Source organism: Amblyomma americanum, chromosome 7 (assembly GCF_052857255.1).
Source record: "Amblyomma americanum isolate KBUSLIRL-KWMA chromosome 7, ASM5285725v1, whole genome shotgun sequence".
NCBI classification, from domain to species: domain Eukaryota; kingdom Metazoa; phylum Arthropoda; class Arachnida; order Ixodida; family Ixodidae; genus Amblyomma; species Amblyomma americanum.
In genome coordinates this window covers 129,679,586-129,691,708 of record NC_135503.1, presented here as the reverse complement: position 1 = coordinate 129,691,708, position 12,123 = coordinate 129,679,586, and the positions used below count along the sequence as shown (strand labels likewise).

The 12,123-nt window shown below is 52.2% G+C and overlaps 1 long non-coding RNA gene across 1 annotated transcript; it reads right to left on the bottom strand.

Annotated features, from left to right (window-relative positions):
• Positions 1-434: 434 nt before the first annotated feature.
• LOC144097606 (uncharacterized) lies at positions 435-1,204 on the bottom strand. Its single transcript, XR_013307083.1, has 3 exons — positions 1,068-1,204; positions 732-843; positions 435-592 (listed from the first exon to the last, which is right to left on the bottom strand). It is a non-coding gene; the product is annotated as an uncharacterized LOC144097606 (long non-coding RNA).
• Between the last annotated feature and the right edge of the window lie 10,919 nt (positions 1,205-12,123).

Here is a 12,123-nt window from a genome sequence, read left to right as displayed (position 1 = left end):
AACACTGGAAGGTTTGCACTGCATTTCGTGGACCAAAAGGCATGCTCATACATATCTATTTTTAGCTGCCACACAATTCTTACGTAGTAAAAAGAGATCAACAAAGCATGGTGTGGTCATGACTGTGCACATAAAACTACTCAAGCTAAAAACACTAACTCTGGAACAAAAGAATGGTACAGCAGTGTGAATATTAAGTTTAAGGCAGCAAGAAAAGTTGCAGAATATAAAAGATGTCGCACAACCATACTAAATTTTCAGCACACAGTGCTTGAAAACATATTTAAAAAAGAATATTTAATGTCTACATTTGCAATAGCAGAAATCGAGGCATTTATAACTTAAACATGCAAACCTTATACACAGTTGAGAACAAGATATCCTTTTGGATTCTGTCGTATGTGCGCTTTGAAAAGAAGCAGATGTCGGCATTCTCCACGAGTCGCAGAGACTGCGTTGGGCTGCATCCTGTGAACAAAATGGCAGCGTCCAGACGCACGTTGCCATGTCCAATCCGCCTCTGTGTTGGCTGGCCATACCACTTTGTGCTGTGCATATTTGGACATATTGTCACCACAAGACAGCCGATGGCCTGGAAAACACACAGGGCAAGATTAAACAATTAATAATGGCACGAAGATATAAAACAGCTTATTTAGCATATTACTGTGATCAACGGAGGAAAGATTACTGAAACCGCTGCAATGGAGAAGTGAGACTCCGTTACACACCTTCAGTGAAGATTGTGCTGGGTGATGGCACTTCCTGTAGAGATTGGTGAGTTGCAGCAAGCAGTTCTCATAAACAATGAACCTCCGAAGTGGTGATGGTTCAGAGGAAGACCTGCAGACAGTTTAGTGTTGTCATGTAAATAATGAAACAATATACTCTGTGTACAACTACCATAAACCCTAAAGAACGACCACCATCAGGTGCTATTACGAAAATATTTGCATGTTGATGTTACGCATAGATTTTACTGAATCAAATTTGTCCTTTAACGAACATAACTACATGATACTGACTTTTATATGTGTGCCTAGACCTTGTTTATTATATGCACTTACGCTGCTGACGTGCCCTAACTTGGCTGCTAAGTGTTGTCATGAGGATTCTGTTCAAATGTTGCAGACAGACCATTCCAGTTTGGCGACGAACACCTCGGAGCTGTGTCCTCTTGCAGCATAATACCGGCAACGGTGAAGTCTGTCTGCGATTCTGTAATTCGGAAGAGAATTAAGAGCAATGTGCAGTTGCAAACATTGTGAAAGTTATCAGCAATAAAGGCAGAGTTGTACCACAGATGAGTAGTGCGTGTGTCTAGTATCAGAGAACATTGTGAAAGTAATCAGCAAGAAAGGCAGAGTTGTACCACAGATGCGTAGTGCGTGTGTCTAGTATCAGAGATGCATCACGTTGGTGTACCTCGACTGTTCAATGCAAGGAAACCAGTCTATTGTGTGCATATTTGTAGGTTTATACAACAGAAGCATGTGATTTCTCTTTCTTGAGGCATAGTGCAATGGTTTCCAACTGCCAGGCAAAATAATGAACCCTGGTAATGATCAACTGAATAACTAGCTCGCTTACAGCTACTTTAAAAGAAACATGTCTGGCTTGGCAACAGTAAACCACCTTGACGGTTCTCTTCGGGCTGTTCTTTTGGCTGTTGACGGGAGACCAGCGGCGTATCCCTGTGTTCCTCTCCGCTCCTAATACTACTTGGCTCCCTTCCGCCGGGGGAACGCGGCCGGCGCGCGTCTCGAGCGGATGCGCCTCATTTCGGCTCTGGCAATTTTCGCCCGGATTACCGAAAAATTCCATACGACCGCGGAAATTTTGCTTTTTCTAGACGGATAACATCTCCCGGCAAACGAAAATACCGCTCTCGACCAGGGGGGGGGGCAATTTTTGGGCCCTTTAGGCCCATTTCTGACTTCAACCTGTGGGAGCTTTAGCTAGGCCTGAAGCCAAGTAGCCAGCCTCCAGCGTTCTTCACGGACGCCATGGCGGCCTCCGCTCGCCGCGGGTACGATCCCGAGACGATGGCATGGACAGAAGGCGTCGCAGGCGCATTGTCTCCGCCTGAAACTTCCGCTCCAACGCAGGAGATAGTAGACGAAGGTCTCTTCTCGTTCGTGGCACTTCGTAAACGCCAGCAACGCCTGAACACGTCGACGGTCAACGGACCCACCGTGAGTGCCGCTGTTTCTGTGCATCCGAACACTGCAAGCTCCAACCCTCAGTTCTCTCAAACAGTGGTATCGAAGAAATGGCGGCCCACCGCTATGCCTCGACTCCGCAATGAAGATTTCACGATCGTCATCAAGCCCAGAGTGACGATCTCTCTGAAGACAGTCCTGCAGAACGGTGAGCTTGGTGCTTTGCTCTCAGCCTATGTAAACGCCTCTTCGGTGGACACGCTTAGTATCTGGCCCATCTGGGACCACAATATCATCATCGCCACCACTCAACACGTCAATGCGGCGAACGCGCTTGCTCGCGAGGTTACCCTGCAATCTTCCAATGGCTCCATTCCGATGGTCGGCCACGCCAAAGTCAACGGTGAAGTCTGAAGGGGGATTATTACGGTCCATGAGCAGGAAACTTCTACCAACTTGAAATCTAAAGTCCAGTGGCGCGGAGGAGAGATTGCCTTCATCCGCAAGCTGGGGAAGTCGACGATTGCCCTGCTCACCTTCGTGGGGCATAGAGTATCGCGTTACGTGCACTATAACAGTGTGGTGACTGTGGTGCGCGAATATAAGCAGACTATTCCCGCGTGTTTTCGATGCGGCACCATCGATCACCGCGTGGAATTACGTCCGAATCCTCAAGACAATCGCTGCGGACACTGCGGCCAAACGGTCGCAGTCCTCGAAGACGGCAACATGGCGTCCCACGAGTGCAATCCCTCCTGCATCGTCTGCGGTAGCGCCCATCTTACGGGCTCGCAAGACTGCAAAGCCAAATTCCGACGGCTGCAACAACCGGGCAACACTAGCGGTCATAGAAAGCAACCTCAGAGTGGTGTGGTCGCGGGTCCTGGCACAGCTCCGAAAGTCCCCCCGCCTAGCAACAAGATAGTGCAAGCCAAAATCGGACAAGCTCCACCGGCGGGCGCCTTACCCGGGCGTGCCCCCAAGCCTCCTCGACCAACAAAGAACTCGTCCCGTGATCCTGGTGCCTCCGCATTCCAAAACGGGGATTTCCCGCCTCTCGTGGGCCCTCCGCTTGGCGCGCCAAAGAAGACATCACAGCCCAGGGTAGGCAGCCGAGATGGGCCTCCTCCGCCTCCCCATACTCCCCTACCTTCTCCTCCACCAAATCTTCCTCCTCCTCCCCCCCTTAACTCTGATGTCGCGGACCTCCGCCGCGAGATCGAGACCCTCCGGGCACAGAATGCTCAACTCCACGCCAAAATTCACGCGCTAGAAATGGCTCGGTCCTCCCCGCCCACTGCCCAGGTAGCTCCTGAACCAATGCAAGAAGTGCCGGCGGATCCGCCACCCTCTAGCTCTGACGTGCGTTTCACCGCCCTCGAAAATGCCCTCGCCCAATTAACGACTCAGATGTCCAATTTTGGCCAAATCCAAGACAACCTGCCCAAGGCAGTCACGGCAACAGTTACGGCCGCCGTGACAGCAAACATTAAGACGTGGCTTGAGTCAAACCCTCGGCTTCTCCGCCGAATCGGACCCCTCAAAAACGCGAACCACTCGTCAAAATTCAATCGACCCATTGATCTAACCGAATTCTCGGAGGAGCCGGAACCGCTTCCGCTGCAGGTGGCGAAACATGTTCCGGCTCTCTAAGGTAGTCTCTCTCAAATCGGCATGGCTGCGTCCCCTCCCAACCAACCCCCTAGAGGACGCCGCCCCCCGCAAAGACAGCAAATTCTTTCCCTTGTACAGTGGAACTGTCGGGGTTTCAAAGACAGGACCAAACGTGCCAACTTAAGGGCGTACATTGACAACCTTGAACACCCCGCCGCAGTCCTTGCGTTGCAAGAAACCGGGGATGCGGTCAAGCTCTCGGGCTATAGTACTTTCCAACGAGACCCGTTCACCTGCCTCCTAGTCCATAACGCCTACACAGCGCAGGAGGTTAATCTCGACCTAAATCTGGAATCTTCGTACGTGATGGTCTCTGTCCTCCCTCTACGGCGAACAGATAGTCCCGCACACATCCTTAATGTCTACTGCCCCCCGAAACTCAAAAATATCAGTTTTCCTAACATCTTTAGCGCAGCGCTAAGGATCGCGGGTCGCGACCCCCTCTTAATAGTGGGCGATTTTAACACCCCCAGTCCAATGTGGGGCTATCGCAAGGAAGAGCCGTGTGGTCGTAAGTTGGCGGAACTTATATCTACGCTGGGCATCACTCTTCTAACCGACCCTGCTCACCCGACACATGTAGGGAATTCCGTCACTCGGGACACTTTCCCCGACCTTACCCTCACGAAACACATCCGACACGCAGAGTGGATCAACACTGAGGACACCCTTGGTAGCGACCACTGCATACTGAACACTGTAATTTACACTCGACCCTTACATCGCCCCCTTGCAACAGCCAAACTTCCCGACTGGAATGCTTTCCGCCAGGCCCTCCCAGTAACTTCTCTCTTGGACCAAGACTACTCAACTTCGGCACACGGACTCATGCAAACACTCCGTTCACACGAAAAGCAGATCCAGCTTGCGGAGCGTGCATCGGACGTGGATAACCACCTGATACACCTCTGGGAAGCACGCCGCAGCCTCACTAAACGATGGCGGCGGCAAAAACACAATCGTAAGCTCCGCGCTCGCATCTCTGACCTCACCCAGCAAGCTGCCGAGTATGCTGCCCAGATCGCTGACAATAACTGGGTAGATAGATGCAACAGCGCAGCAAGACAGATGTCAAGCCGCAACACTTGGCGGCTCTTTAGGAGTCTCATAGACCCAACACAAACACGCTCGGAAACCCAGAAACACCTCACTCGCGCAATACACAATTTCCAAGGAAACACAGAGCAGCTAGCGAATGTCTTACGCTCAAAATACTTCAGTCAGGATCAAGATCCGCGCGGGCAGGATTATTCGCATGCAGGCACCGATAATCCGGAACTGGATCAGCTTTTCCAGCTTCACGACCTTCGCGCGGCTCTTCCCAAAATGCACAGGGGGACGGCGCCCGGGAGGGATAAGGTCACAGTCAAACTGTTGGCAAACCTCCCCGATCGGGCATACGATACCTTACTTGAATATATCAATGCCATTTGGACCGGGGACACTTCGTTGCCACCTGATTGGAAGACATCATTGGTAACCCTTGTCCCGAAGGCGGGGAAACCGGTAAACACAGACAACCTCCGGCCCATCTCCCTCACTTCATGCGCAGGGAAACTTATAGAAACGATGGTGCGTGACCGCCTCTCGGAATATCTCGAAAACAAGAACACCTTCGCCGACACCATATTCGACTTCCGACCTCATTAGTCCGCACAAGACATACATTTACAGCTTCATCGCGAGGTTCTCGAACCCATAGAACACCCACACAATGACAACATAGTCCTAGCACTTGATATGAAGGGTGCGTTTGACAATGTTAAACACGGCGTCATATTAAAACATCTTAGCGAGACCAACAGCGGTCCTCGTACATTCAGCTACATCAAACATTTATTAGCGGACCATTTGGCCTATATACCCATACAAGAGATCGAGTACGACCCGTTTGAGATGGGAACGCGGGGCACACCACAAGGCGCTGTGTTGTCCCCGCTTCTCTTTAATATTGCCATGATGCACCTCCCAGCGCAGCTGGCGGGTGTCGGCGGTGTTCAGCATGCGCTGTACGCCGATGACATCACCATCTGGGCTACTACGGGAAACATAGGAGAGATGGAGGAATGCCTGCAAGCAGCGGCTAGCACAGTAGACCACTATGCTACGTACTGCGGCCTCCAGTGCTCCCCGTCCAAGTCTGAATTTGTGCATATTCGACATTCTCCGAAATGCAAAATCTCCGTTCAGCTCTCTCTCGCCAGCGGCCCCATCCGTGAAGCGCAGGAGCTGCGAATACTCGGTCTCTTCATTAATCAGCATCGCAAGGTAGACACGACCCTTGCCAAACTCCGCAGAGTCGGCGACCAGGTGGGCCGAATGGTTCGCCGCGTTTCCAACAAGCGAGGAGGGTTGCGAAGTAAGGATGCGGTGCGGCTCGCCCATGCCTTCGTAACTAGTCGAGTACTGTACTCGACTCTTTACCTCCGCTTACGTAAACATGACGAAGATTGCTTGGAGGTTGTCCTCCGCAAAATTTTCAAGAGAACCCTCGACCTCCCGATCTCCACTTCCAACGCGCGACTGCTCGCGTTGGGGATGGTGAACACCTATAGGGAACTTCGCGAGGCGCATCTCGTTAACCAATACACGCGTCTCGCTCAGACCGTGTCCTGTCGCCGCCTCTGGGACCGGTTACACATCAAACATGACCATCATACAATGGAACGGGTTCGAGTGCCCGAACTGTGGAGACGCGCTCTCTGCGTTCGACCCCTTCCGACTAAGATGAACAAGGAGGACCATAATGGCCGGCGCCAGGCGCAGGCGGATGCCCTGCACCGCCACTATGGCTCAAAGAAACACGTCTTCTACGTCGACATTGCAGGCCCCTACCACCACTCCAGGGGGGAATGGTATACGGCTGCAGTCGTACACGAGGGAAGACAGGTGGACGGCCTCTCGTTCAGGGCGCCCAGCTCAACTCATGCGGAGGAGGTAGCGATCGCCCTCGCAGCCTCCCATCCCGCCTCTAAATTCATCCTCACAGACTCTTGCGGAGCTTGTCGTAACTTTGAGTTCGGTTGGATCACTCCACTTGCTCACCAAATTCTTCATCACAGTACTCGCGACTGCGATCCAACTCACCGCTCAATCATATGGGTCCCCGCCAACAAGGCATGCCAGGTAACGAAGCCGCCCATGAGGCAGCCCGCGCACTAACTTACCGGGCACCAGGCATTCTTTGGGAGGACCTTAACCCGGATCAAATCCCTCCTCTTTCTTTTAAAGATATCACAGAGCACTATCGTGCCGAACACCGGCGCTACCCGGTTCCTATGAAGGGACTGGGTAAAGCTGGCGAACGAACTCTCCTTAGGCTCTTTACAAACACCCTGCTGTGCCCGGCGGTTCTCAAGCACTTTGACTCTGCTTTGACGGCCGCTGCTCATTCTGTGGGGAGGTGGCAGACACCTTTCACGTGGTTTGGGCATGCAGGCAAAATCCTTCTCTGCCCCCCATCACCCCTTCCCCTACCCGAGAGGACTGGGAGGCGGCTCTGCTCGGCTGCAAGGAACTATCGGCCCAACAGGCCCTGGTTCGGTGGACCTGCGCAGCGGTCAGGACCAACGGGGTCCCGGAATGAGAGACTCCGCCTTCTATTGTAAGGGGCGATGCCCACGAGGGGCCTCTCCCCGAGCAACTCTCTGTACCTATAACCTAATAAATGCTTTTCACCACCACTATCCCTTCCGCCGCTTCTTTCAACGCATCACTAGCGAGGCGTCGCACTACATTGTCCCGCGTTCGCCCTGTCTGCAAGGCATCCCCGCTTCTACTGGGACGCTAAGTACCTGGTGAACTTTTTCCTTCTATTCTGTAGTGTTGTACGCTTGTTGAGTGTGTGCTTTACTTGTTTTCGTGTCCGTTTCTTATTGGCACCTTTTTCTTTATATTATAGATACGGCTTCGTTTTGTTTTCTTTGATCTCTTTGTTGTTTTGTCCTCTTGTTAGAATCTGCACGCGATAGCGTTCCCCTCCGGAACGTCGGGGACGCGTTACCAGTTCGCGACATTTGGGGTACGCGCGACCGGACGAAGCCGTTGTTTCTTTTTTTCCCTTTCGTGGGTCCGTAAAAAGAAACGATGAGCACGCTAAAAGAATTAAATGAATTATGCAAAGAGCTGGGGCTGAAAGACGCCGAGCTGCGCACGTGGGTGGCTGCCGAAGAAGAGAAGGAACGCGAGGCTGAACGCGAGCATGAATTCATTTTATTTTTCCCATTTTTTTTTATCTTGATTCAGTCTTCTGACGTTTCCTTCCCCGCGCAAATGCTTCATTGGCATTCTACCCTATACCTTGGCCAATCCCCCCCACGTGGGTATGTGCCATATTACTTGAGGAGAAGAAGAAGAAGAAGAAAAGGCGCTAGCAGATGCCGAACGCGAAACGCCAAGGGGCAAGCAGAGGCTCAGGAGCGCAAAGCACAAGCCGAACGCGACCATGCCAAAGCCTAAGCAGAAGCAGAACGCGAGCATGCAAAGTCGCTACCAGAGGCTGAGGAGCGTAGATCGCAGCTCCAATTAAACTCGTAGAAGCTGGTGGGGGTAATCGAGAACCCGCACCGGGGCCTTCAGTTGCGGTTAGCCCACACAAATTTATCCTGCTTTTGGGCGATCACAGCGATGACTTAGATGCATACCTCAAACATTTTCAGCGCATTGCAGAAGGCACAGCAGGCCCAACGAAAATTGGGCTACAGCACTCTGTATGTATTTGACTGGGGAGGCTCTGCGTGCGTTCGGTCGATTGTATCCCACAGATTCAATAGATTATGATAACGCAAAATTAGCCCTGCTCTAACATTTCCGGTTCACAGCAGAGGGTTATCGCGAAAGGTTTCGTGAAAGTAAACCGCTAGATAAAGAAACAGGCAAGCAATACGCAGCACGCTTGCTAAGTCTTTTCGATCGATGGGTTGAGATGTAGGGAACGGCCACAACGTACAATGATTTACGTGGCTTGGTGGTGGCCAAACAGTTCATGAGGAACTGTCATAGTCGTTTTTGAGAAAGACAGTAAAAGACGCTGGACGAAATGCTTGAGGCAGCAGACAACTTTCCAGAGGCCCAGCGGCAAAGAAACCTGTCTTCGTTCAATGAATCGTTCGAAGTCGGCATTCCGAGAGAAGGATGTGCCATCGAGCAGACAGTCAGGAAGGTGCCTTATTTTTAACCGACAGGGACACAGGGCTGCCGAGTATCGGTCCAAGCCAAAGCAGCTTTATTGCGTTTATTGTCGAAAAACAGGGCATGATGTAAGTTGCTGCTCAAAAAAACATGAAAACCAGAAGCAATCGTCCTGTTGTGTTCAGCCAGAGTGTGTTGCGCCCGAAACGGTGTCCACAGCTGCAGATAGGCTTGAACCAGCTGACGATATCGTGGTGGTCGGAGTTGTCTGGAAAAAAACTGCAGACGCCCAAGAGATGCCTGTACTAGAGGGCGAGCTGCGAGGCCTACCCGTACGTGTTTTACGGGACACGGGGAGCAATAGAGTGGTGGAGCGGAGAGCCATGGTTCCTGACTGGGCTCTCACTGGATCGACATCTACGGTGTTCCTTGTTGATGATGCATTCATATGTCACTGTGTAAAGTGCCTGCGGTGACTACGGCGGCGTCTAACTTGGCAGTTTATCACGTGAACATTAGTGTTGGTGCATCAACGGCGTTTGTCTGCTTCCCACGTGAACATTCGTGTTGTGTGCGCCGACTGCAAAAAAGCTTTTTCGAGGGGGGGGGGGGGGGGGGGGGTCATATGTGAGGTGCACATAAGATCCTCGGAGCATTTGTGTACGCGGTGCGTCAACAGTGGTGTGTCGGACAGCGGAGCGCTCCGCGTGCCAGCCCAGCGTTGCGCGTGTGCGCGTGCGAAGGGTGTGTGCGAGGCGATGGCGGCATAGAGCGCGGCGAACACGAGGAGCGGAAAGCTGACGTGTCAGAAAACCGAGGTGTTAAGGAAGACCGCGCAGCGGAGGCCGGGTCATTCAAGCGTGGAGGTGGCAGCCGTCGGACGTTGGGTCCGTGCTGCCGTGGACCTCCGTTGGATCATCGACGCAAGCCTTCTGCGTTATTTGCAAATATGGAGGTGGCAGCCGATGGGCTGAGGGTCTGTGCTGCCTAAAGGCGCTCTTGGATAGCCTGTTTTATTAAACCTCTGGCTTTTCGCGACGCCATCGACCGGACTTGGCTACATTTTTCCTGCGGCCGCCAAGTTCTTCGGGCTGTTGACGGGAAACCACCGCCGTCTCCCTGTGTTGCTCTCCGCTCCTACCACCACCTGGCTCCCTTCCGCCGCTTCCTTCGACGCATCGCCAGCGACGCGTCGCTCTATATCGACCCGCGTTCGCCCTGTCTGCAAGGCATCCCCGCTTCGCCTGGGACGCTCAGTTCCTGGTGAATTCTTTCCTTTTACTCTGTAGTGTTGCACACTTGTTGAGTGTGTGTTTTTCTTGATGGCATGTGCGTTTCTTATTGGACCCTTTTCCTTTAAATTATAAAGATGGCTTCGTTTTGTTTTGTTTGATCTCTTTGTTCTCTTGTTCGAACCTGCACGCGATAGCGGTCGCGTTCGGAAAGTCGGGGACGCGCTACCAATTCGCGACAACCTGCCAGTAACCGTGCTTCAATTCAAATAAGCTATTGAAGTTTGCGCGCCCCACTGTGAAAATGAGCTCCTGCGAGAGCTCAGTGGGGAACGCATCGTCTATGGTGATGTCATTTAGGCTGCGATAATCGACACACATCCTCATAGTGGCGTCTTCTTTAGCGACACAAACGACTGGGTGAGGGACAAACTCAATTTCGGTCGGATAAATTAATCCCATCTCAAGGAGCTGCTCCACATGTCAGCTGAGCGCCTACTTAAGGACTTTCGAACTCGATACCTGTGAGGCGCTTTCCGCGAATGGCCGTCTTGCAGAGTGATACGATGCTCGCCCACGCCGGCGATCCTCACCTGTCCTCGGAAGAGGTCTGTTAACGCTCGGAAGATTTCCATTACCTGATTGGCTCTACTGTCCTCTATGCGCCGTGGCGCCTTTGAAAACGTCTGACAGCCGCACGCATCCTTCATGAGGCTGCGTGGGTGCAAAGTTAACCACTCCGAATTCTTCGTCTTTGTGGTACATTACTCCTCGACTCGAGCGACGAATAGCTTAAGTTTGTTAGCTTGCACCACGCTTCGCTTCCCCTTATCGTCTTCTACCAGATAGGAATGCTCACGCGGTTTGCCTACACCCGTTGCTGGCCCCAACAACTGCGCAGGCATCTTAATGACCGGTTCCGACACAAAAATGGCCACGTGGTCTCCAACGCAAAATAGTTTAGGCTTTGCTTTTCGGTTGTAATATGAATTGTAGTTTTCCTGCTGGCGGTCCGCCGTTCGGCTCGCTTCCTCAGCGGCCTTGCGTAAGCTTTCACGGAGCCCACGTAGGAACTCCGCCGGACTCTCACGCAGTGTGGGAGGCACCTCTACCTGCCCTGTCTATGTGTCCTTCAGTTTGGCCAGGGGACATGCGGGCTTGCGCCCTTAAAGAAGGTCAAATCGCGCCACTCCTGTGCTTTCGTGCGGCACCTCACGGTAGGCCCAAAGCAGGAACGGGACATATTTGTCCCACTGCCTAGATTCCCTCTGGATCACGTGATGAAGCATGTTTTTCAAGACTCTATTCCACATTTATATTGACCCATTGCTATCAGGGTGGTCGGGTATCGAGAATCCGGGGCAGCGGCCCAAGCACAGCAGGAACTCTCGTGTCAGAGCCACAGTGAAATTAGTTCCCTGATCGCAATAAATGGGCTCAGGGATTCGCGTCAGACTGAATATTTGCAATAATGCCTCGCACGTTGCTTTTGCCGTTACAGTTCTGAGACAGACCACCTCCGGCCACCTAGTGTGTAATTCTACCACATATAAAGCGTACTTATGACCTCGCGCTGATGGCGGTTCAATGGGCCCTATTATATCCATGTTTACACTTCGGAACTGCCAATCTGGCTGTGTACGCGGAGTGATCGGCACCCGATCCGCGGTACGCCGGTCCGCACGTAGCTGACAAACCTGACGCGACATATGTGTCATTCCACGTCGGCCTCCATTGCTGGCCAATAAAAAAAATCTGGGGAGCACTCTGTTGACCTAATGTACGGTAAGGCGAAAGCCTTTAGCGCGGTGTTGCTGCTTGTGTCACTGATGTGTGGTTAAGATGTTGATTAAGTACACAACTGCTTGTGAATTTTAAATGCTGGAGACACTGGAGGCCGTTTGGGAGGCATCTGTCTGATTCGA